The sequence below is a fragment of the Parambassis ranga genome, chromosome 13 (assembly GCF_900634625.1).
Source record: "Parambassis ranga chromosome 13, fParRan2.1, whole genome shotgun sequence".
NCBI lineage: Eukaryota > Metazoa > Chordata > Actinopteri > Ambassidae > Parambassis > Parambassis ranga.
In genome coordinates this window covers 2089678-2117593 of record NC_041033.1, presented here as the reverse complement: position 1 = coordinate 2117593, position 27916 = coordinate 2089678, and positions in this window count along the sequence as shown.

Sequence of the window (27916 nt, the reverse complement as noted above, 5' to 3'; positions counted from 1 at the left end):
ACATCTTCTTCGCATAGAGTTTATCAGATTGTCTATTGTGGCCTGTGCACACTGTGCACAAAACTGCACATTTCAGGGTGGCCTTTTATTGTGGGCAGTTTGAGGTACACCTGTGCACTAATCATGATGTCAGATCAGCATCTTGATGTGGCACACCTGTGAGGTGGGATGGATTATCTCAGCAAAGCAGAAGTGCTCACTATCACACATTTAGACAGATTTGTGAACAATGTTTGAGAGGAATGGTAATATTGTGTATCTGGAATGAAGTTTAGATCTTCAAGTCCATCTCATGAAACATGGGAGCAAAAACAAAAGTGTTGCGTTTATATTTTTGTTGAGTGTATGATGTCCTCAACTTTTGCAAAAATGCAGGGACCACAGTGACTACAAACCCAGCAGTTAGCGCCACTTTTAACTGACACATGAACCAGGACATGCTGCTAGCGTCTGCTAGCTGGACAGAGGCTAACATTTCAAACGAGTGACTTGAGACAGAACACTGACCGAGGCTAACATTACCTGTCCATCAGCCCGAACATCTCTGCTTCCACTGTCAGTGTAAATGTTCTGTTAGCTCTACTTTAACATTACTCTGCCTTCAAACAGATGGCGCTGGTTATATCCGGTGTAGGTGACAGTGAGGAACGGTTCGGTTGTTCTGCTGCTGCATGGGCGGGTCGTGAAGTTTTACTTCGAATATAAACAATTAAATGTCTGACATGCTCCAGCTCTGCTGCCCTGCTCGCTGTCTCAGGTCAGCTGACCAGTCTCTCTTGGTCGTCCCAAAAACGCAGAGAAAACTCAGGGGGGCCCGTTCCTTCTCTGTCGCGGGCCCTAAACTGTGGAACGAATTGCAGTAATTAGTAGTAATTTATTTATTCTACATTTGATAGGCTGTGTACAGCACTTTGGCTGACGTTGTTGTTTTTAAAAGTGCTCTATAAATAAAGATGGATTGGAAATCGAGTTCTGTAGAAGCAATTTATTATTGAAGTTCAGTGAAATCAATTTTATGATAGATAATATTAAGTTACTAAAACATTCACACATTTTACTTATGTGCAACCTAAATACATTCAGAAAGTAAAGGGAATTAATTTACTGGAAGAAATATACTTTATAAAATGAAGTCCTACAGACAACACCATTGAAGGGCTTTTTACAGTGTGCATTTACAATTCACCGCTGTGGTCGGTCGCTGTGCACACACACAGATGAGCACACTCCCACCAGCAGATGGATAGCTTTGTTGTTTTTCTAAACGTTGCTCATGACACGCTAGTAGAATAGACTGAACTCAACTGACTACGCTAAGCTCACTGCTGCCAGTTTTTTTTTTATTATTTTGTCATTAAAATGTGCTATATACATCCTGCTCTGTAAGCCAGGACGGGACCAGGAGCAGCTTTGCGCACGTTTGGATGCAGAGTGGTGTGGGACTGAAACTGTTGCGCAAAGCTACATTTGTTTGTGCTTTCATAGTGTTAATGATGTCAAAGAGGCCCAAAAATGGACTCTTGAGGAACTCTTGAAGACCATGGTTGAGTTTTGTATGGCAAGTTTGCTTATTGATTATATGATTTTACTTTTAGGAAATGTAACTACAAATTTAGGAATGTTAATTGTATTACTAAGCATTTAAACATACAGTTAAATGGCCAAGCAGAGCAGGAAAGTTCTTTTGTTTGAATGATACCAGCACATAGAAGGAGACAGAGAGAAGCTGAAACAGACCGATAAAGAGAGAGGGACAGATACTTGCAGGGAATCTGTATTTGTTTGTCTCCAAGATTAATAGTACAGTTCCTTGACATGTGAAAGAGCCCCTGCCACTTTACTGCCACTTCCTGTCAGATTTCTTTGAGTGACAGATCACAGCCTCTGACAAAAAGTACAAGTTTCTTAGGTTAGACCTATTGTCCACATGTGTGTCTCTCATTGTTATTATGGTGAAGAACAACCTTCCCCCAACGTCAGTAATAGCAGTGTTTGCTGTGTGCATCGCGGTAATGTAGGGGTGAGACTGTGTGTGTGTGCATGGATGAATATTGCAGTGTTGAGTTGTGTGAATGTGATTTTGTGTGTGTTGGGGGGGGAGTCAAGGTGCAGTGGAGCAGATAGCTCAGCTCTATGCATACTAAAACCACCATCGCCACCGGCAGCAAAGATAGAGCTGGCGGGAGAGGGTGGGAGGGAATGTTGGGGGGTGTATAGTGGTGGTGGTGATGGCTGGATGTGGGGTGGCAAGAAGGGGTGTAGGAGGGAGGAGAGGGAAGGAGGGAGCGACATAGCACCCCAGGGAGCCCCTACCTTATCTCACCTCTCGGCTCAGTTTATCTGATTACACACAACCCAGAAGACAGAGGTAGAGAGAGGCAGGAAGTGACACTGAGGAGAGAAAGAAAGAGAGCATGGGAGATGTACAGTAAATGGTGAAGAGTAGATTGGTGGAGATTGGCAAATTTGAGAATTTTCTTCTATTCACTGATTCTTTAGAGATTTGGAGCAATAGAACATAATGCCTAATTGATAATCTTCATTGAGTGTCAATAAAGACTTTATTGACTCTCTAGTTGCATGTCTTTAATATATGTCATTATTTGTAAAAATAGATTAATCATTGTAAGACTCATTTAGCCAATTGTGTTCTTTTGGTTAAGAGACTGGAAAATCCTGAAAGAATCTAAAAAAAATGACCCTACAGAGTGGAACAAATGACCATGTTTGATTTGATAAAAAATTCAATTCTAGTGCTGGTAGCCTAAATGAGTTTGTTCTCCTCTTTTCTCTTGCAATAGGATCCATATCATAAAGTCCCACCTTAAAATCTAAGCAAAATCAGTGAGCAGAGTGGTGTTTAAAAAGTTGAACTATTTTCAGTTCAGATTGGTGGCCAGGTTTTAGTGACTGATGGGTTGAAATTACATGTAAAATACTGTGTGTAGATTGTTCTAATATTTCACACAATTTCTGATTTTTGAATCTGACTTGAGTTACATTAGGTTCTGTGCAAACCCTGGACTACTGAGTGAAACTCCACCGCACTTCATTTACCATCCCCAATCTATTTAATTCTGCTGCTGTATTCCCATGATCAGTCCCATGATCGACTGGCAATATGGTCATATGTTCTATTAGAATAAATGTAACTATGTGTGGTCTCAGAGGACACCGACTGACATTGAAGTCAAATTTCCTCTGATGCAAGATGCATGTGCTTACAGCTGTGTATCATAAGGCAAATCAGAGCTGTGCAAAAACCTTAGACAATGTGTCTTATAATGTGAACATAGCCTAATCCTAACCAACTAATCTAAATGTATAAACCTAAAGGCCTAAACAATAAGTGGAAGAAAGTCTGGACCAAAGTCGTAGCTTTTAGTCTTGTTTATGTCAGCTACATGGATGCTGGATGTGTCATTATGTGGTTACGTAACCATCTGTTGTTTCTGGTTTAAACATCTTACAACAAAACCGGTCACCATTGGGCATTTGTTGTACAGGCTTTGACCTTTTTTTTAATTACTCTTAACATTTTATAACACACACAGGTTCTTCTGCTCTGTATATTTATTTGGAGTATTCCTAACCTCTCACTACAACAGCCCCTTACAGTGTTATTGAGGGACGGTTTTATAGTAGCTGCAGCCAGTCCAGTCTACACATGGACCAATAGAATGTCTCACTGTCTTGAAGCATTAATGAGATATGAGCGCCTCTCTCTCTTTCTCTCTCTCTCCCTCCCTTTTAGAAATGATGCCCTGCTGACATTTTGCTTCATGTTGGCATCTTTCACATGCAATAAAATATCAATGTCACGTCACTGATGTGCCGACAAGCCGTCAAAGTCTGTGACAAAATTCATACAGATCTCCTCGGGAATATAATTATTGCTGGGTACACACTGAACATTTGGAAATGATCCAAATCCAATTAACAAAGAAGGTAGGCACATGAACCCAAAATGGAAATGAATGTTTGCAATGCAAATACAAATTGGCTTAGAGGAGAACATGATTGTACAAAGGATTCCAAAAAGATGACAAAAAGAGAAAGAAAAATAAAAATGATCTAGAAAGTAGACTTGGGTTAGGTTGCATACACAATGAACACACTTGTATGTGTAGTGGTTTAGACCGATGATTAAATATTATTAACAAAAAAAATCAAAAAATACAGAGAAGGAGCGTTTCTTCATTTCCACATTTACCCTCCCTTTCCCATCTGTGTTCAGTCTGGTCTCATCATCTACAGCCTGGAGGGGATAGAGGGCGTGCGTGTCTGTGTTTGTGTGTGTACATGATCATCCATGAGCGTGTGTGTTTCAGAGAATGATAAGGTCTTGAGGTTTTGCGAACAAGTGTCTGTATATAAAAGAGCAGAAGGAAGAAGTGTGTGAGTCTGTGTGTGTGCGCAGGGACATCCTCGTCAGTGAAAGGGCCCAGGGGACGGCCTGGCCTCCTCAACCTCCTCATGATGATTGATGCTGGCGGGCCCCACACGCCCCAGCCGCCCAGCTAAATTAAAAGCCTATTTTGTAAAGTTGTAAAGAGAACAGAATGGTTGGAGGGGTGGTGTGTTTGTGTGTGTGGGTGGGTGGGTGGGTCACAGCCGGGGCGCTCTCCAGTGTCTTTAGCATCATCAACCCCTCAGAGGATAGCCAGAAGGGGGTCTCCTCCATGCCTGATGCTCTCTCTTTCTCGTTCTCTGTCTCATTCACACACACACACAGACACAGACACTCATACAAACCAACACACACCAGACAACAGTGTACGTCAGTATAAAAGCCTTTCTGTGCGTAGAACACCACGTAGAGCTTATACAGACGAAACACAGACATGTCCACTGTGTATGCGTTTCACTGTGATAAATGGCATATACAGTGTCAAAGGTTATATTATATTACTGTAATATACGGCTTCATGAAAAAGCTAATTTACGCAGTTGTATCTCACCATCAGAAGTAAATGAGAAAATGTCTTGTAATGTTTTGTCATTTGAGTGAAACCACCCTTTAAATGTCAGCTTACAACATCTATTGTCACCTTGTGACACTTTCATTTACACTTTTCTGAACAGTACAGCACGTTATGACATTAAACTGTATTTTACAGAGCTTTGTGGGAAAAATCTTTTTTAAAAAAGTGTGGCTTGTGCTAATGAACATGGATTATGCAGTTAATACATAGAGTATACACATTGGATAATAAACAAGAATACAGAATAAATTGTACAGTAATTGTAGCAGAATAGTGTATATAATATAAATCCACACTATGCTATATATTTTGGGACAATGACGTACAGTACTAATTTTACATTATTCAGTGACCTGTTTGTTGTGCAGTCAATGTTTGGGTAGTGCATTACTACTGATTAGCGTTGAGCAATTAATGAATCTTTTAGCTATTGATGACTAGCTGAGTCCATCACAGGCTGTTTTTTTCTCTTTAATTTAAAACATTCAACTAAATAATCAACACTTAAAGTTCAACTGGCATTTCCAAGTCAGATTATGTGCAGTAATTTCTTTCAAGAAACAGCACACCTGATTAAGGATAATTAAGCCATTTTCAGTGGTTGCTGTCTGATCAATTGGTGATGTAAACCCTTGCTTATTCATAAATGATCCTGAATAACTAACCAACTAATCTGGCCAGGCTTAGGCTGAAGGACATGGTGTCATGATGGTGTAATAGCAGCACTTGTCACACCTCACTTTGTGCTAAGTTTTGTTCACACTTAGTTGGCTAGATGAAAAACTACACCTCTGGTGGTGTAGTTAATTATGGTCACTACTTTATGAACAACCAAGACATAGTATTATTGAACGGTATGCTAACAAAGCTAAATTAATGTCACAATCCTGTCTGCTGAGAGTATTTTTAGCATAGCATGTCCAGCACACCACATTGATTTGGAACATTTGTTAAGCTAGGTCACACAATGTAACCCATTGGAGCTGTCCAGTCAGGTTTGCCCTTACATGCAGGCAGTGCTCTGTTGCTTTGCAACTTTTGGTTTTGAAATTGCACCTTTTTGGAGCTCCGACAAGCATTCTAATACTGAAATTACTGATTTGATATTGCATTGTACCCCAGCTTTTCCCGCCCACATGGACAAATCAAATTTTTTTTAGTCTCATATATTTTTTTTTATCACATAAAGAAATCTAGTGGGGAGTACTAGAGAATAATAGTTTCTCACAAAATACATTGTTGCTGGGAATAATAATCAGCTGTGTAATGCATATAAGACTAATTTTGAGTTTTTTTGTAGCCACTCTGTGACCCCCACGCCTGTAGTTTTTAATCCTCTGACAGCCACTCGAGGACAGGACACTCACTTGTTTGTATATCATTTGCAAATCATTTATCCTCAATGTGAATTTAATTGACCAAGTGACACCAGGAGGCAAGGACAAGCACACACACACATGCACACACGCGCCTTCGTGTCACCCTCCAGCTGCCCTCCCTCTCTTCCCCTCTGCCTTCAAGCCATGCCAGACTGCCTCTCCCCCACCTCTCCCCCCTCTTCTGTTGTTGGCAGTAAGAGGTGAGTGGAGTGACAGCCCACCCTGTGTATGGCCAACCGGCCGGACACACACACAAAACAGAGGTCAGGCTGGTGTCAACTGGGGTATGGAAGCCAGCTGAGGTGCCCTGCCTGTGCATTGTACTAATTTGTGATGTGTGCGTGTGTGTGTGTGTAGTTGTGAAACTGTTTTGGCGACCCCTCCCCGTCTACAGAAATAAACAGTAAAAACATAGGTTAATGTCAACCAAACAGTGATTTTCATATTCATCACTATTAAGTAGAGCTGACACCAATTTTTTGGATTGGCACATGTTGAGCAATACCTATACTGAAATGTACACATGTCCAACAAGATTCCTGTCACACCATCATGTCTGCTTCCAGACTCCTCAACCACCAACCTGTGAGTGCACATAGAGGTGGCGTCCCATCAAAGACCTCTTCCTGAGAAACAACTGAGCCAATCAGCACCTCTGCGGGCTTCCCAGCAGTTGGTGGTGTTATCACGCTGTGTCACACAGATCGGGACAACACAAACAAAGCTCCGGTCAATACTTTGAAATCAGACCTCTCAACACATAACACAACTGTTAGCTAAGGCAAGACGTACATATATTTCAGCAATTCGATGAATTTATAGGTCACATGTTTATTGAGATGTTGGGAGTGAAGGTTTGGTTGTAAGCATATGCACTCTGTTACTGTAATTCCCTTTAGTTTCTATTGGACTCAAAATATTATCCTTTCCACTGTTTTTAACCTAATAGTTTACACAATTTAATGCTGAGCAACTGTACAAACAAATGCATTTAGGGAAGGTCAATCTTGTTTTTAAATGCCACTTCAATAATTTTATGGTCACTTGTAAAAGTTTTCTGATTCACTTGTTTTAAATATAATTTTCATAAATTTAGAAAAAATATTTCTGAGTTTCCTCCACGTATGACCAGAAGGAGCACGCAGACCACCCCTCTTAAACTTACTATAGTTTGGAAACTATAGAGACTTCTATGATGTAAGTAAAGTAAAAAGGTAGAGCTGAGGAGTCTCTCAAAACTGTAGTTCCCTATTAGCAATTTCAATGAAAAAAATAAGTTGCATAATATTTGACACCTATCCCCTAACTCTTATTTCCTTATTTTTAAGATGGAGGCTAATGGGTATTGAGCCTGACCTCTGAGAGTACAGGGGGAACTGTAGGTTTTGACAGTTTTGTGTGTGGTGTATTTATTTTATACTTTACTTAATATACTTATACCTTAGCGTTTTGCTTCTACTTCTGTATTGTATTTACGCCTCAAAAACAGTGCAGAAGCTCAGACTTCTCTGTGTTAGGAGATTTAATCTACAAACTTTTGTTCATATGATTAGTCAGTTCTGACTAATCATAGTGAACCTGCTCAACACATCCTGCTTGTGTGCTAGCTAAAGTACAGCTTCATTGGTCAGTTGTCACAGAAAAAGGAAAGTGGAAAACTGTTGGTGTGAAAGCAGCGTCTGGCTGAGTGATGGAGTGGTAACAGAATGGCTGTTCAGCCCGCATAAGGGTCACTCTGCTCCTCTTCATCACCACAACAGTCATGTTCAGGATTGTCATCATCTTTTACCTGCTCCTTATATCTCCATGGTGATTTCTCTGTCATGGTCATTCGTATAATATCTGGTGGCTCTTTATTTTCCTTATTCATGAACATCTCACTCTATACACACACGCAGACACACACACACACACTCCTCCCCCCTGCAGTCAGGCCATTTACAGAGAGGTCATAACCCCAGTGAATGATGAGAATGCTGAGCTGGAACCTATCAGTGCTGCCAATACAACACCCCGCACCCGCATGCACACCGCACACACACTGCACACACACTGCACACACACACTCACAAACCTGTCAGTCTGTGTATATGTGAGTGGCAGTGGGGGGTTATAAAGGCTGTGTGTGTGTTTTGCATGCATGCTGTCATGATCAATTTCTTTTGGAGAGTTGAAAAGCTGATTTTCTCAGTCACCTCATGTGCCACCCTGTGCTGTATTGTGTTCTGAATGTGTGCGTGTGTGTGTATGAGAAGTCTCAGTTGTATGCTGCATTTGTGCGTATTTGTACCATATGTCCATTTCCTTGTGAGCATATTGGTATTTGTTTGCTAGGTGCTTCTGCATCTGTGTGTGTGTCTGCATGCAAATGTGAACTCAAACATTTTTGTCCCTGTCTCACTCTTTATGTGTGTTTTTATAGTTGTTGATATATTTCTGAATTTAAAGCGAGTGAGTGAAATAAGTGGGAGTGGAGCGGTTTACAAAATCCAAGGTTCGGTTTGTATCACGGTTCTGAGGTCATGGTGTTGGGTTCAGTTTTCATTGTTTTTTTTTCTACTTTTTTTTTAAATGTAGTTGTTTACAAAATAACATTATTAATGATGATAAGAGTGTTAATTAGGTCTTCTGTAAGTTTGCCTTCTGTGTCACAAAAGACTGCTACTGACTCTTTGTCCATCATAGTAGAATAGATGGCAGCCTGCTGTTCAACATAAGGCTCTAACATATCATACGTAGTGTTCCAGCACGTTGTGCTGCACCAGTTTGTGAACAGGTAGTATCTCAAGCTGCTGTGCTGTGGTGGAAAAAAATGACCACTTTCCTCATTTTCCCCAGTCTGGACACCTGATTTATTACGACTATATTCTTGGCTGTAAGATTAATAGAAACTAATGGGCCCAGTTCAGCTGTTGCATTGACGGCATTCACTATGTTCTTTGCATTGTCTGTAGAGATGATTGTGCTGTTGCCCCTCCAGTTTCCATTCTGTCACCCTTTCTGTTAGTGCTTCAGAGAGATGCTTGCCTCCCATAAAGAGCGCGGGTCTGCAAAACGAAGCTTCTCATGTCCCACTCAGAAGTAATGTAATGTGCAGTCACAGTTGGGAAACTTTCAGTGGTCTTGGAGGTCCGTGTATCTGTAGTGAGGGCTACGTGGGCTGTTTTGGACAATTCTTTGAAAATTAGTCGTGTCTCTTCACACAGCTGGGCATGTTGCTGAAGTATTTGCAGAAGGGACTATTATTCCGTTGCTCGTGTACTTTTATCATGTTCAAAAATCCTGCATTCTCCACCATGGCATATCGCTGCATATCTTTTGCTATAAAAACAGCCAGTGCTTTTGTTATTGCTTTAGCTTTGTCTGATTGTTTTCATCAAGTGGTTGTTTAAATGTTGCAAGGATTAGAAGTTGTACTTTCCTACACAAGTGTTTCTTTCATTGTCAATTGAAACACTGGGGTGATCTTACCTCTCCATAGGTGAGCTGACATCAGAATCAGAATCAGAAATACTTTATTGATCCCAGGGGGAAATTGCTTTCATTCCAGGTGCTCCATGTATACTCAAAAAAGACAGGTAAGAAATATAAAATAAGGTAAAGTAGTAAGCGTAAAATAAAAATAAAACCTAATAAATGTCTAAAAGACATGTTGGAAGTTTTGCCACTAGCATAAGTAACACGTGTTGCCAAGTGCTTGCAAACTGTTGCAGTTTTACCCACAACTTTCTTATCGCTGCTATCATGAGTAGCACAAAATCCATAATGCTCCCACACAGCTGACCGAAATGACACTGCTGTCTTCCCTGCTTGCCATTTCTTCTGTTGACCTGCTGCACTCTACACTGAACGTTTGTTCAGTTGGGAAAAAATGCTTCCCTGCATTACTTGCTGCACATGTCCTTGCAGTCCCATGCCTAGATATAAGTAAAGCTTGCCAGACTGCAAGTCTATGTGCTTGCAGCCGAACAATTGGTGGTTCAGACCAATCGGAGTCCTGTCCTCCTTCTATGCCATTATTTTCAGTGGAAATCATCTGTTAACATGCTAACTCCTGCATGCTATGTTGCATAGATCCTCAGTGCCTTGTTGTGTTTCCTCTTCTGCAGTTTGTTTATCTGAGTTAGGAGGTACTGGGGCCTGGGCCAGTGCTTTATAGCCTTGTCTGACCAGTAGTAAATTTACTTCATATTAAATTGTTTTTGACCTAATTATTTTGCACTGAAATTAATTACATACTCCAGTCTGTTGGCTGTGACAGCGTTTTGCTTCACTTGCATCTGTGTAATATCATAGCCCTTTTCCAAACAATATACTCTCAACTAGTAATATGATCACCATATAAGACCTTTTTTCCCCTACCCTAATGGCCCAGAGTGCTTCTCCCAGCTGATTCTGTAGAAACCAGATCTTCCTCATCTCCGCCCAACAGCATTGCCATGTCCTTCTCTTTCTTTGTTTTCTGTTTTTTGACACATGTTGCTCCTCACCTCCAGGTTTGTCTGTGCCTGTGTCTGCGGTGAGTACACTCAATCAGTCTGCCAGCTCCAACATATAGGCCGTCTCGTTTGGCGTCATCCAAGACAGTTGCTGTACTCGAGGGTCTACTACTGCAGCTGTAATGTATACACTGTCAGTCGTCATCACTTGGTTTTTAAACCCCTACCTACAGTCAATGTCTTCGACCAGCTTGCTTTTCATTTTTTTGGTAATGGGGCTGTCATCATCCGTGATGGCCCGGTGAAGTTTCCTTAGGTTTGGTACTGGTGCAGACAGGGACATGTTGTTCTCTTCAGACAGCAGCTCTGTCAGGGTTATCATATTTTCAGCACATTTTTAATGCCCTCTACCGCATTCCACTGTGCTGTAGTAAGGTCCAGTGTACTGCTGTTGCTCTTCTTGAACATTGAACATGTTGAGTTCCAACATGTAGACACATCCTGAAAAAGTTCATGCTGAGAGACATTTAGCTGCTCCTGCTTCTGTTTTAGCCCCGTTTTTTTTTTCTTTGCACCCCTTTTTAAAATGTCCCACCAGATGACGTGCTGCAGCCGCGGTGCAACAAATTTCCCTCATATTTTTGCATATTCAGCATGTGTGAATGTCTGGCGTGCTGGCACTGTATATCCAGGTTCCAAAACTGTTCTGTTCTTAAAACTTTGAAGCTCCACAACACCAATGGGCCTCATATCCTGAGAAATAAAATTTCTAAAACCTAAAAAACCTAAAAACCTAAAACACACCTAATGTCACAATCCATTTTAAAACCTTAATTGTTTCAGTTCATATTGTTTTATTTATTTTTTTTCAAATTGATTAACTAATTGGTTTGTGAGTCAAGTAATTAACACAGAGAAAAACAGAGGACATATTGTAGAGCTCTAAGGCTGCAATCAACAATTTGTTTCATTATCAGCAAGCATTCTCCTATTCTCATATTCAATCCTCTTTTATAGTTGTTTGTCCAGAAAATAAAATAGTAAAATATTACCTATTATTATTCCCTGATGACTTGTTCACTCATTCTAATTGCTTCATTTTGTCTAACAGTCATTTTAAATTTAAAACAAATTAAACCAGGAGACTAGCAGATTTGCACATATGATGAGATTTTTTTTTGCATAGTTGATTTCAACAATCAATTCTTTGTCAACATTTTTGTCATCCCAGGTTGAAACCTTGACACTTGCACACTCCGGCATTGAAACAGCATGATTTACAAAGGCATTTCTATTCTCAGTTAATTCAGCTTGGTTCTTACTTTCCAGCACATTTTTTTTTTAATAATTTCATTTTCTGCACTTTCTGCTGCAGGATTTCTCTTTCTTTACATGCTAGACGACAGATGATACATATACGTTCACCTGTGTTGACAGCTCCTGCTCCCTGTGATTATAGAGTGCACCGTCAACATTGCTGCAGGTCACGTAATCTATAGGGTGCTCCCATTTGACCAGGAACACCACTGCTAAGAATCATCAACGCTGATTGTTCACTGGGAGATCAGTCTGTGGATGACAGCTTAAGTTATAAATGTAGTGTTGAGTTTTATTCATCTTGATCTGTATTTTTTTTCTTTCAGGAAAGAGAAACTAAAAATTACTCCCAACAAGGCAAAATGATTCAACAAAAAAAAAATCAAAATCCCAAGTTGGTACAATTGCCTCCAATCCCTTTACAAGTATATTAATACCACCATTATGCATGTGTTGTGACAACAGAAGCCTAGACAGACATCCAAGAATGGAGGGGTGGGAGGTTTTTTTTGTAGTTCTTTGCTTCCATCCTGTCATCCCTCCCACACTCCTGCTCTGTTTCTGGGCCAGGCCAGACCTGGGGCCCTTGTGTCACCAACAGATGGGCCTCTCACAAAAGAACCCCTCGGCCCGCCAAGCCGGTCTCCTGCACACCCGATTAAATCTCAATAGCAAAGTTAGGATTGATACACTGAGTCTATGGTGATTCAATTAGAGTGGGACAGCAGGAGGAAGAGACAGGGTGAAACAATGAGGGGGTATTTAGAAAGTCATTTACCTGGTGTTATATGGTTGGGTGGGGAAGATGGACCAGACTCACACACACACAAACGCATAACCTGTGGTACAGATAAACCAAAGAGTCCTGAAAGGAGACCTGTGATCTGTAAATGAGATCCAAAGACCTTTATACATATAGTATACCTGTTCATTGCTATAGGACCCTGCAGCCTTTTAATTTTTAACCAGTAGATGGAATTATAAGTAGGTAAGCAGTATCTTCCTATTTGCAGCAACTACCAACTGTGATTTTTCAACTTAAGCAGCTTGTGAGGAAAAAATGTAATAAAACAGATTTGTTAGTAAAGTTAAAAACCAGACTGACATACTTGTAAACTCATACACACACTGGCCGATTAACCAGTAGACTCACATTCACTGAATGGCTGTGACTTACTGACTTGCTGACTGGTCTACTAAGAGGGATAGCCAGGGGCAAACAGAAATAGGGGTTCAGCTGTGCATTTAACTGTGTGTGTGTGTGTGTACGTGCTGCAAGGGGGGTGTTGAATACGATAGGACAGACAAGCGGCTGTCTGTGATTAAGAATAAATAAGCCAATAAATATTCAATCACTACAAAAAGAGGCATGATTAAAAGGACTGAGAGGCTGCCGGTGGGGTGAGGTCAGCCTCAGCCTGGGTTGGGAAGTGCGTAGAAGACAGAAATCACACAACAAATTTCTTTTTGATGTCCTACATAATGATGTCAGAATGACAGGCAAACATTGTTTCATCCAAACGCTATAATGCATCAAAGAATTGACCACATTCAAAGTCCTTTAAAGCACAAATGCGCAATGGCTTTCATTTGCATATGCACACACTTGTAGACAGGCATCTACATCTCGAGTTTGCTTAAAGTTTGCTCAAACTTCTTCACTGTGCATGCTGTTTATTTCTTTTCATAATCAGTCTGTATTTTCAATATAATGTTATGGCTGCACCCATACTTGTAGCTGCATTATGGTGTTTGCCATTACCACAAGCCCTTGAATGTGTTAACCTGTGACAGAACACTTATAGCCCCATTCAGTTGTCCCAAAGCACAAACATTAATTATATAAAACACACAAACATACAAGAAAATCCATCCTTCTGCTAATGTAATGATGCAGTGTTTCCCACAGACCAGTTGGCAATTTGTGGTGGCATCTTGGCGCCGGTGTCACATCGGTCAGCGAATCGGTCATCAGGGTTTATACATGTTAAAGACACACCTGTATGCTTATCTATGATGGGTTTTTAAAGAAAGACAAGACAAAAAGTATTTTGAATTTATTCTGTTAAATCTTAATTCTCTGTTAGTTCTGAGTGATTAGAAACATTTTTACTAGAACTAGGGATGTCATGCAAATGTAATTTATCGCAGCCGAAAAACTGATTGAGCCCATTTAATTTATCGTGCAATTAATTGATTTATTGTTTATCGCGACAGGCCTAGTCATAGCCACCCTGCACAGAAGGCGTTAACTTTGAGAGCCCTAATAAATATATATCCGAGTCCTGATCGGGAGGTAACAGCCGATTCCGATCGAGTCTGAAATCACGTAATCGGGCCCGATTTCCGATCACGTTATCGGATTGGGACATCCCTAACTAGAACCCTGCCTGGACCTTCCCCCACTTCAACTCCATACATTACAGGCCAGTAGAATGAGTTTGCTCATACAGATACCTGGCCTTTCTATTGGAGGAAGACCTGTCCTTTAAATTTCATGTTTAATGAATTACTCACCAAATTTAAATTAAAGTTTTTAGTTGAATCTGTGCCTAGTTTAGTTCCAGTCTTTAGATTCTTTGTCATTCAAGGAATGGATTACACAAACGGCGGAAGCTGAAGGTTTTCACCTCAGCCCATATGTCAGCCTGTTCCTGTGTTGTAAAATGACATTTTCTGGTAAAATAAAGGTTTAAATAAATAACCACATAAATAAACATAAATACATTAATAACATAAGTACTATAATTAGTAGGGGTGGGACGGTTCAGGAAAAAAATCTGAACCGTTCGGTACACGTTCGGTTCAGAGCGAGTGTTCTGTTCGTTCCGGACATGTGCATCGAGTAATGCAGGGAGGCGTTTTTACCACAGCATGGAGACGAGTTTTGCCAACTTGGCGTCTCTATCGCTACATTTGGCGGCTTTCCAAACCTTTTTTTTGTCAAAAGCAACTAGTGACTCTCTCTGGTGACTTTTGGAGACTGACGTGAAATCATTCTGCAGTCAGGCTACTGTCCTCAACATGCAGCAGCCATGAGCCTCCCCCGCCTCAGCGCATTTACAAGTGGTCAGTCTCTGTAGCTTCACGCAACAGGTTCAGCTGCAGGCAGAGCAGAGAGACCCACAGCACTCTGCGTCCAATGGGCGCAAAGCTGCCGCAGGTCCTGTCATGGCTTACAGAGCGTGATGTAAATAGCATATGGCAAATGGCTTAAAAGAAAAAGACGGACATCAGTACCGTTAGCTTAGCCTAGCGTAGTCATACAGTTCAGGCTATCCAACTAGCATGTCATCAGTAACAGTGGACAAAACAACACACGTTCTCTGTCCGATGGTGTGTGTCTGTGTGTACGAGCATCGTGCCTCTGTGCGCACACAGCAGCGTTGAATTGTAAACACACAACCATGCAAATAAGATAAATAACATGAGCTGTTTAGTTTGGTTGTAAGCATGTATTTTATGCTCATCTGGTATTTCCAGAGTGTTAGAAGTAGAAAAATCCTCAACAATGTGAAACCGAAAACCGTGACCTCAGAACCGTGATATGAACCGAACCGTGGATTTGGTGAACCGTTCCACCCCTAATATTTATGTATATAATATCTAATATGGAACTACTAAAGGTACCATGAGGCAACTAACTCATTAATAAAACAGCTTTTGGGGTTATTATTCTTTATGTGACTATGGGCATATAACGTAGTTTATTTCAACCGTAACAGTGTTTCACTTTTAATCGCCTAATTGTTTGCTGCATTACCAGCTCTGTCTGTGCTGAGTTCTGATGTTCCATTATTAATAACGTCTTCTCTGTGTAAAGATCCACCATTTCAGGTTTTCCTTCAACAGTCTATAGGCATCAGGCACTGCGCATGGAGAGGAGGAGCAGACGGATCAGCTGCTGCTGGTGTGTGTGCATGCATGTGCGCTTATGTACGCGCACATGCATGAACAAGAAAAAAAAACCTGCACATGCACACACAAGAAAAAAACCCACACATGCGCACACAAGAAAAAAATGCGCACACAAGAAAAAAAAACATAGAATCAATTTGTGGCGGAGGGTGTTGATTATGTGGTGGCCTGCCACAAATTGGTCTATGTGTGGGAAACCCTGTGATAGATGCGATCAGGAAAAAGTGTTCGGTGTTTAAAAAGATCTTTGGAGCACCGTAATAGATGATAGACTAACATCTAAAAATTTTTTTAAAGGCATGTGATTGACCCGCACGCCCCTAACGACGAAGCTGGTCTGACCAGTCGCTGATGGTACACTCAGCCACGCGTCTTTGTCTGGTTGACAGTGCGCTGCATGTTGAACTTTGCCTTTTTGTTCCGTCTATTTTATAAATGAATTGCGATGCATCGAAGAATCATTTGTTCCCCCCTCCACCATTAAAAACAATAGTAGCAATAAGATAAATATTAGATGAAAGGTTTAGAACATTAGAACATAAAAACATAGATTAAGATTAATGCAGCACAACATGCAACTAAGTAATGTACAATAAAGTTAATATTGTCTTAAAACAATCCTCTATCAAAAGGGAGGCTGATGTGGATGTAGAGTTGGATGTAAACAAGTTGAGTAGGGATTTCAGGAGATGTCAGATCCTTTTTTTCTTGGCATATTTCTGCCAGTAAAAATTGGAAAAAGCATAAGTGTATATTAATATCAATGTGTCCCTGTTTAGGGCCACTGAGGCCCAAAGTTACTCAGTGCACAACCAGCTCCTGCACCACAGCTGTGCTCATGTATATATGATTCTCTCTCTCACAATCAATAAGGCAACATGCAGAGAGGAGCATGGATGCATTTTTTTCCTGTGTGTTTGTGTGTGTATGTGAGGAGGATCTCTGCTTGTGGCCGATGTGCATTAGTCAAATATACTCTCTACAGAGGGAGTATTGGCAGGGCTGAGCCGATAGGACACAGAGGTAGACAGTAAGATGTATGTACTACACCGCCACACAAACACTGTGTAATGGATTGCACTGTGTCTGTATCGGGTGTTTCAGCAAATGTTCAGTCATGTATTGTGAAGAAGGATATTAGCTGACTGTCTCTGTGTTTTTTTGCATGTCAGCTAAATGCCATACCTGGATTTTTCCACACACCTTGGCATCTAAACTGCTACAGTGTGTGTAGCATCTGTGTGCATGCTGTAATGAATGACATGTGTGACATGTGCTGTCTGTCTGCTATTCCAGGCACGTCAGGGCTGCTTAGCATTAGACCAGCCCCTATAGAGATGGCTTATCAGTGAAGGTACATATGGGGGAACAGTTTGCCTACGCAGAATCTCCCACCACCCGTCAGAGAGAGAGAGAGAGAGAGAGAGAAATTCTTATCAGGTAGCTCTCGTCTTCCCAGCCATTCTCTTCCTCCCTCCCTCTCCTCTCTTTCCGCTCTCTATCTCTGTCTTGTCTTAGAGATATGCTAATCGCTGTGTAAGTATATCCTGTCAAATAATTACCATATATTAAGCTCTACTCATCTTGGCATAATTTCCCCTTTCGCATAATCGTATTTGGGTTTCTTCCTTCAGAAAAGGCAGCAGACAGAAGAGACTTACCTTAGGCAAGTTAACCAAGTTAATCTTCATTGATTAAATTTCAGGCTCATCAATGTGTTAAAGGTATGTGTGTAGGGGTTGTGGTGTGTAGGTATGAAATGGTAGACCAACCACCACTGCTTCTCTTCATACTTGCATCTCTTCTCATATACTGTGCTGTATAATATATGTCTAATGCCTCCAAATAATACTGCAAAACATTTTGACCACTCATGGAGATCATGTTAGATAAAGGAGAAATATAACATCCAAATACTTGTTTGGGAAATGTAAGGGTCATAATTTAGTGTTTGGGATAGAGTGATCGATATTAATAAAAAAAGTACTTAGCACCTGGTGTAGACACCATGAGAGTATGACTAGCAGCAAATCATGTTGTAGATAACAGCAGGATCTTGGTAACTGGGCACCAAATTTTTCTAATAGCCATTAAAAATAATTTCCTGTGACTGATTGTTCCTCCTAACTTTGTTTGAAGTGATGAGTGGTGGATGCATATAAAACACCTGAAGTGTCACAATGTGCAGGGTAGTCCAATAGATACCAGTAGATTTTGAAGTGCATAGAAGTAGTCCGCCAAAGTGTTCTGGTACTGTTTGGAATGCTTCTTTTCAGGCAGTGAATCATATTGTTAGAGGATTTGTCACCACAGCAAACAAGTAAATAGAGGAGAAACTTGTGACAGACTGTAGAAATACACTGGTGCAAAAGGATGTATTCTTACCTAAAACATTAGTTTTAGATGACCTTAACTGGCAGTTGCACCATGCTACATGTGGCAAATCGGTGCTAAAGGGCCACCTATAGCAAGATAAGGTGTACATACACAAGCAGAATAATAATAATCATTATAACCTACCTGTGTATGTAGACTGGATATGTCTGCCATCTAGGTCTGTTATCCAGATGGCACTCAGGTGACACTGTAAATGACCGATATATTGCTTGATGTTATTCACTGCGGGTATGCCACAACCTGGATTTTGAAGATCGTATTTGGACTGAAACTGTTTTCGCACATGCACTCTATACATCTTCAAATATAACTGTGTGCAACCAAGACTGTGTGTGTGTGTGTGTGTGTGTGTGTGTGTGTGGTTGAGGGATGACAGCAATGGTACCCTTCCAGAGAGTCTGTGCTCTCCAAAGAGGCATCCATCTCTGGGGTCTTTTGTGTTGGGAGGAGCAGCCAAGGTCAGCAGCTGAAAGGGCTCTCTTTATGTGTGTGTGTGTGTGTGTGTGTGTCTGTGTCTGCATTGCCTCCGTCTAGTAACTCAGTAACAGGATCCTTGGCCTATTAATTGGCCTGACAGTGATAATGGAAATGGAAGTGGATGCTATTTGTCTCTAATGCAGCCACACTCATATTATCCCAAAGACAAATGGACACTGTTTTCCCACTTGAGCTACTCTAATTTTTTAAAACCCCTCTGAGGGTATGTGTGTGCATGTGTGTGGACTCTGTATGTGTGTTCATATGTATTCTGGACAATATATGAATGTACAGTATGTGCATTCGGTGGGTATTTAATTTGCATTAAGACCTTTATGATAGTGATGCTGCCAGCACTGGACAGTATGTGTATGTGCAAATGTTTAAATGGGACTGTGTGTGTGTCTGCAATCACACGGCTTGTGTGTGCAGCTGACAGATATTGAATCCATGTGAAGAGAAAGCCTGGCTTTGAAATAGCCTCTGCCCCTTCAAGTCTAGGGGGCAAGAAGGGATTGCAGGGGGAGGTGTGCAAGGGTTGGGTGTTTGGGAACCTGACTGTACCTGAGGTCAAATGTCAAGGAGAGATTGAAGCCTAAAGCAGACTGCAGATGATGTGTTGAGTGGAGAGGCGTGGAGGATGTATGAGTGTGAGTTGGGTGGGGGGTGGAAACCTTTATTCTCCACCAAAATGGACTATTGTTAATGCTGTCTGTGACACATGACCTTATGACACAACACACACACACATAAAATGTGTTTGTGTGCATGCCTGTGATTTTTATTGTTACCCAGTGGTAGTGGTAGATCTCAATGATGTTTGCAGTAGTATTCTGGTCATTTTTTTCTGGCCTTAATTTTGTTTGGCCTTTTTATTAGGCTGCTAAGGTTGAACAGACCAACTTTAGACCAAAATCTCAAGCAAGCAAACTAAAGGATGTCTGCAGTTTATAAGCTTCCTTACTACTACTGTCTAGATATGACAACTGTGTTTGATGTGCAGGTTTGTAGCATTACCCTCTCTAAGACTGGGACAAGTTGGTGTCCCAAGTGAAGGAGCCTTAAGCATTTTGGGGTCTTGTTCATGAGTGAGAGAAAAATGAAATAGGAAATTGACAGCAGGGTGACCAGATACTGCTCTCTCGTGTTGAGAGGAGCCAGTTGATGTGGTTTTAAGGATTCCAGGGGCCTCTTTGGTGAAGTTTCCGGGCATGTCCATCCAGGAGAAGGCCAATGGGCAAACCCAGGATGTGCTGGAGGGATTGTATCGCTCAGCTAGCTCGAGAAATGCCCTCATCCTCCCGGTTGAGCTAGTGGAGGTTTGTGAAACAAAGATAACATAAACGTGTCCTTTCAGACTACATTCATTTGCATCTGAATCATCTGCATCTGATTTGGGACCTCAAAGCTAAATAACTGAAATACTGTCAGTAATTTGGGCATTTTCTAAAATAAATAAATGTCACAATGGAACAGTCGATAAAGGAGCTACCTTCTTTAAAAAAAAAAAAATAGAAATTAAAACCCCATATCCCATAAAACTTGTTGCTGTAATCACTCGTCAAATAAGCTGCCGCCCTTACAAAAATAAACAAGAAATCCTCCTGAGCTCTTCCATCTTGTAAAAAATATGGCCTCGTCCTCTCTTCCTCATATTTGAATGTGAGCAATGTGTCCAGAAATGGGTATCCGTGTTTAAGTGTGTGTAAAGCGTGATAAGGGAGAATGGGATCTGATAGGGCATGATAAAATACCTCAGTAATGTCTAGGTGAATTTCTATGTTTCTCCTGAGAAGCCAGTGCGAGGATGTTATCTCCAGACTGGGAAGCCATGTTTCCACCCCCAGGGAATCCCCCCTACCAATACCACCATCCTGAAGCGCTGGTTCAACTGAGCATATGTCCACTGCCCCCACCCACACACACAACACCCCATTCTCATTTATACTATCTTTTTATTTTTATTTTTTTTGTGTGTGTTGGTCGAATCGCTCTGGAACAATTTTTCAACCAGCTGCTTTTGTCAGTAAACAACTTTATCTCTGGGGATATGGGTTATTCTCTCTAGCATTATCTATATTATGTTATCACCTTTCATTATTTTTTGGCTCAAAACCATATGGCACATGATAGTGGATCCTGTGCAAGTATTAGAAACCAGAATTCTCTTGTTGGACAGAATGAGGATTAAAGGAGGAATTTTTCTCTCATTTATCATATAAATACAGGAGAATAGTTGCAGTGAATTCATCAATGTATGTTACATACATATACATACATACATATTTACTCTACTGATCAGTTGTTGTAGGTTAAATGTTGTCAATGTGTGTACTAAAACTGTTGTTCTTATGGAAAGATCAAGAAAATGGAAAAAAAAAAAAAAAAAAGAAAAAAATATGTAAGCATATCAGGTGCTGAGAAAGCTTATATTGAAAGTTTGGCAGCACAACTGTAATCAGATCAATCAAAAATTACATGTGAAACAGTTGTCTGTATTTAGATGTTATTCTCTGTGAACACCACATATTGTCAGCTGTGGAAAAATACATCATATGTAACCTGCCGGACAAAGCAAGTCGCCACTACGAGACTGATATAAAAAGGATTATTTTCATATGAGGGTTCCATGCTGAATGTGTGAAATGACAAACCAAATTTTCCTTCTGATTAAGGTATGCAACCCGCAGCGGGTCAAATGTGAGAAATGTCCAGCAGTTATCACATAAAGCTCACATAAAGAAAAGTCTTTGTTTTAAAATGCAGCCCACTGCCTGACACAACAGGTAACAATGACTGAGAACAGCTATAATCAGAGTCAGTGTGAAGGTAATTCAGCTAAGAACCCAAATGTGGACACAAGATGTGGTGCACAAAAGGTGGGCCTGACAACAGGGAGGGTTACATACACTGACAGAGCATAGAATTATGTGACTAAGTACACAAGGGAGAGAAAACACAGGGGCAGGAAGTAAACCAATCCATGTCACCTAAAGATTAACAAAGTAAAACAGGAAATAGCACTGCAGAGGAAGAGCAACAACCATGTCACTATATATGGGATAGCAACAGTCTGTGCTGTAGAAGGTAATGACCCGAGGAGTTTAAAAAAAAATACTTAAGGCTTCCCCCGTTACAGTTCTGATGCCATCACTACATCACTACAGCATGTAATGTCACATTAATTTGATTTCTGTAGTATATATAGATATAAAGATGGATGAACCTACTGTAACCTAATTTCTCACCTTTAATTATGACATTTTTCAAGCTTCTGAGTCTAGGAAATAAATATTAACTTCAAATGTTTCCAAAGTCCAAAATGGTCTATAAATAAACCACATTGATGGGTAACTGCATCCAGGTCTGAGGTTGCCTCTTTGCTGTGTGGTCTAGTCATGACCTGAGGTGCTTGAGCCCCCCACCTCCCTCACCTCTAGCTGTCTGCTCAATGCTCATTGCTAGACTCTGTGTCTCATTTGAATATATTGATTGGGCCATCTGTAAGCCATTTATCTCCTTCAAAAGACCGTTAAAGTAGGTCTCCCCACCTCTCAGCCCGCCCACCACTGTTTCCCTGACAGAGAGAATATACACACACACATAAAGCAGGACACACACACACATACAGTGACACTCACACTGGTTAAATAAATGGACCAAATATCCTCAAAATATTGAATTCTTCCACTAAAACACCACCTTAAAACAAATAAAAGCGGCAGCAGCAGAAGCTGCTGTGCTTGCTGCGATTTGAGATAAGGGTCTGAAAACACATCATGTAAACACAGGCCTGTGGCGGGCAGGCTGAGTGCACAACTCCAGTCTGCTTTGGGGAACCAAACACTATCTAATGCTTCATTTAGAGTTGGTGAAATTCCCACCAAATAATGAAACCAATTATTACATTCATATGGTGAATAATGCCTCCTTCAAATAATCTGCTTATCTGGCCTTGCCTCCATGGCTGTGTGTATGCGTGCTGCCTGTGTGTACGCGTGCTGTGCATGTGTGTTTGTGTATCTGCCTATCATCATAAACTGCACCCTGATGTCACAGAAGCAGGATTCTGGCACATCTGCAAGCCCTAGATATTCTTTGAACACGCGTACGTGTCGTCAGCAGAGTGCATGCATCATCATGATTGACTTATTCCTGACATTCCCAGCGGTAAACCCTGGGTAAAGGATTACCCTCTAGTCTTGGACTGCTGCCCACTGTACAGTAAAGACCCTTGAACACACACACACAGAAGGAAAAAACACATTCACATACAAACTGTGCATCTCCAACAGGCATACGTCTCTTTGTGTTTAGCGCCTTTTACTGCCTCTTTGTTCCCTCTTTTGTCTCCATTCTTCATTCAAATCTGTTTTCTCCTCAGACAAACCGTTGGCGGGCAGCCATTTGCAAGACCGAGCAAGGGGGGAAGCACAGAGCGAGAGATGAAGTGCAGGAGATGGAGGGGAGGAAGGGGAAGAAAAGAGAGAGGCAAGGAAGCATGGAAGAGAGGAAGACATACCAGGCAAAAGAAATGGTAGAGGTGAATTCATGCTCCGCCCCTCAACATGAGCACATTCTGGAGGTTCCTCAGCGTGGCCGTTGCGGATCACTTTCTGCTCCTGCGGGCTGCAAGTTAACATTTTAAAATTCTCTCCTCCGACAAGGTGAAGGGTGGCAGTCACTATCCAGCGGAGACCTTGCCTCTGTGTGTAAGTACAGGGCAAAGGCAGATGGTGGAAAATTGGCGTCGGTGCTTGAACCATACGGAGCATATGCACATGGGGGAGTTTGCAAAGACTCAGGGCATGGGGTGCGAGCCGAGGACCGGCACCTGCTGAGGCTGGCAAAAGACACAAGGAAGACACCTGAATGCCTGCACATAGTGTGACAAAGCATCGCCAAAATGCAGTGAGACAAAGTAGCACCTCCTAGAGGCTGAATGGTAGATACATCCTGTGGGAAATGACAGCTCAGTTAAAGTGTAGTTTGTCCTGAAGATGGCACTGATCACCATAAACACAGGTTTAATTTTTTCTGAAATCTGACTGATTTTGAAGTGTATCCGTATTACTAGCGGAATGGACAAGGATGTCCTTCATGGACCAAGAAAAGCCACAATAAGGGAATGTGAGCAGAGAAAAGAATATTTAAATAGACTATCTAAGCAAGCATCCATTTTACACTGCACATTAAGATAATACTGATTACTAAAACTGTACGTAGCACTGATCAGGTCCTTGAACCCTTACTGTTTTCAGGACAAGAAGTTAATTCAGCTAATGCACTTAGAATTGGGCTTCCCAGTTCCGGTCCCTCAGGCCAAATTTGGCCTATCTTCCATTTGTTTTGGCACACCATGGCACCATTTGAGAAGCTTAAGTGTTCTTCCTTGTCATTTTGAAAGTTTGAATTACATTTTTAAAGACAAAAAAATAGGGATTTCAAAATGCAAAAAACCAAGGAGAAAACCAAAAAGCATGCAAAAATAAAAATAAATAATTTTTTTTTTTAAATATGTTTTGTGATTTCACCTTTGGATGGTTATTGTACCATTTGCAAACCAGTGTTTTACCAAAACCCCCTCATTAACATTCCCATAAATTGGTCACTGTGCAGTAACAATCTGGCTTTTGGTCAAGCCTGAAAAAACAATTTAACCACTATTACAGCTGCTCCTTGAAAAACAGGACAATGATGTACAAGTGTATCTCAAGCAAGTGTGTATGTTTACCAATCGATCTCCTCCACCCTGACATGTTCAGAGTCCTAGTGTCATTATGGCCACTGTTTGGTGCTATAAAACAGAGTTGGACAGTGCTGATAGCAGTGAGGGATATGGATGGGCCTGTGCAGAGTTAGACAGCAGCATACCCATACATCTTCCAGAGCAGAGGCCTGTCATTGCCACCAAAGGGTTTGTCATAGGAGTATGCACACAAGCAAGTCCGGTATGCATGCACGAGGCCGCTGTGTACCGACAAGCTAGCTGTAAGCACAGATACATGCACACACTGTTCGCTAGTGAAAACCTTATTTCTGCCCTGTCCCATCTCCCCATCAGCAGTCTCTCACACCTTCCTAAAACACACAGAATACACAGCACCCCCCTTCCACACACACACACATGCACACATACAGTCCTTTCTTTCTTAGATGTGTCTGTACACGACTCCCCGGCCGCAAATCCTTCAGTGGGATGGATGAGTGTCTCCAGCCCATTCATCATCCGCCTTATCCGCCACCCTCGCCACTGTTTTTATATCAGGCAGCAGTCACACTGACAACTGATGGCCCTCTCTCTCAACTCTCCCTCTCTCCCTTCCTTTCTCTTTCACCACCTACCCTCCCCCTACCACCCCTACCCCCGAGTTTTTTTGTGCCATTTCTCTTTTTTCTCGCTCCCCTGTGCCCTACTTGCCTCGCTTGTTCTCCTGACAGTGGGCATGTTCGTGGGCTTCCATGCACACTCCTTTCTAGCCTCCCCCTCTAGTAGTAGAGATCTCCTTCCTCCACCTCCCACTCTTCCTCTCCCGCCCTCCCCACTCATCTTTCCCTCTCCATGTCCCTCTCCATCTATCTATCTCTCTCCCGTGCACCGTTGGGACCAGAGTGGCACCTTCAGAGCGGGCTGTAAAAAGGCCCTATAAAAAGCCCCAACACGGGGAAGAAAGGGTAATGATGAAATTTAACTGCTCCTCTTGGTGCACCTGGGTTCCGGCCCTGTGTGTGTGTGTGTAGATATATGTATGTGTATGTGTTTGTGTGTGTGTGTTCAGAGAGCATGAGGCCTGGGCACTGAACCGGAACTGCCCTGCTAGGGGGGTCAATGTCACGGCACCGCCATGAGAGTTATCGCTTTTTAAAGACGCACTATAGATTTTGTGGGGGAACTCATTTACACCGGTATAAAATGGAAGGTGGCAGGGGAAGTTTAAAATCTAAAAAGGATGGGGGACTGGGAGACCAGGAGGAAAATAGGTTCGATGGCTTGAGTGGCCTCACTAGTGTAATACAGATTTAACCCTTTGTGGATTGTGGACATTGCTTTCTTTTTTTTCAGAGGCTGAAGCAAAAGCAAATCTTAGATAGAGTCAGATACAGTGTTATGTGCTTTTGTCTGTTCAGATGTTCCTTGCACTTTATTGCACAATACTGTGTACGGTATGTCTATAAAATCCATATGGAGTTATGTCCACTGCAGATGCCGAAATAGCATGTTGTTAAACTGATTCATGAAGTGTGTCGCCTCAACATTTTTTAATGTTTTATTGATGCAGCTCTGCCATAACATCAATGAATAGATCCCATTAAAATCTAATGGCTTAGTGGTCTATATATTTGTTGGTGCAAGGTGTGTGTGATTGGAGCCACATGCACCTCTAGGCCTGCATGGTCAGGGACTATTTTCAGTTCAGTTACTGGCCAGAACCCAGCACTCTCCCCGGGCTCAGATGCTGGCTCACCGGCCTCCTCAGCGCTCCTCTTGCCTCCCCAGCCTCCCACCTGTCCCTGGCTATGAGCCTCCCCGGCTGGCCTGCCGGCGTGGAAAATCAGCCTTTGATGGGCCTGTGGGGACTGGAGGAGGGGGACGGCTGGGATTGTGAGGAGGATGAAAGCCCTGGGAGCAGCAGCATGCACTGACTGACAGGGCTTGACACTAGAAAGGGCCCACAGCCCAGGCCTGGCAGCATTCCTTCCAGCAACCAACTAGCTCTCATAGACTGGCCTGCAGAGCTAGGTCCCATACTCCAGTGTCCATGTGGCCCTTTCTCATGAGCACAGTCCTGATCCAGCAGTGTGACAAACTGGGGAAACAACCCTTTTTTTCTGTTATTGGTGACCATTTTTTTCTTTAGAACAGCTTGGTATGACTCTGCCTGTCCTACACCAACATTTGAGGGACAATGTTGCCAGAAGCCAGATTGAGTGAGCAGTTTTATGTGCCCGGACCTCTACTAGCATCTACTTGGATGCTCTGAGAGATTTTCTAACTAAAATAACTTAAACAAGATGCCTTTGTTAAAGGAGTGTTTTGGACAGCATGTGGACATGTGGACCATAGCTGAACTGCATTCAGCTTCCTGTTGCTTGCAATGTATACTCCATATATGTGTGAGTAAGCATTATGGGCATTAATTCAAAGAAAGTAAAAAAAACAAAAAAACAATTTGAGCTCTACAGTGAGTTGTAGTTAGCAGGCTAAGTTTAGCTTGCTCATTAGTGTTAACAATGTCACCACACAGTCTGAGTGGATACCAGCATGTCAATCAAACTTCTTACACCTAGCCGGTGTATATGACATGCCAACTTATCCAGACAATTTTGATATTATTAACACCAGTTATACAAAAGCTTTAGAGTTTAGGCAGCTCTGTTTAGCAATCCTAACATTTAGTACATCAGATCAGCGTACCACGGAACCAAGCTAAGCTTGGCCATCCAGCTGTAGGCCCACTGCATTTTCTGTTATCTATCAAAGTAAATTCTCCATTCTGCATATTGCTACATTATGTGCTGTGAGCATTACCAGCCAGGCTAGCATTGAGGAAAGAATCTCATTTTATATATATATATATATATATATAAGCAACAAAATTCAATTACAAGTCAAGTTTTTCACCTGTCATATATGGAACCTTTAAGTCTTGTTTCTAAACCTTCACTTACCAGATCCCTGTTGGTATCGATCACTTGTAGCTTGTGCATATGTTTATTTATACGTGTAGGTTATTAACTGATGGTAGCTTTAACTGCCAAACAACACACTTGCACCAGTCTGTGTGGAATGTCCATTCTGCCAACGTACAATCCAATGAAACATGTGCCATGCATAAATTACTCCTACTTCCTGCAAAACAGCTTATTGCTAAAAGGATTAGGGTGACACACATATAAACAACACAAACATGCTAATCCTCATTAGCACTGCTGAAAGCCCCTCTGATGCAGTGCTAGGGAGGTGGTGGTGGTGGGGCATGTAGCCAGGCTGGATGGTGGGAGG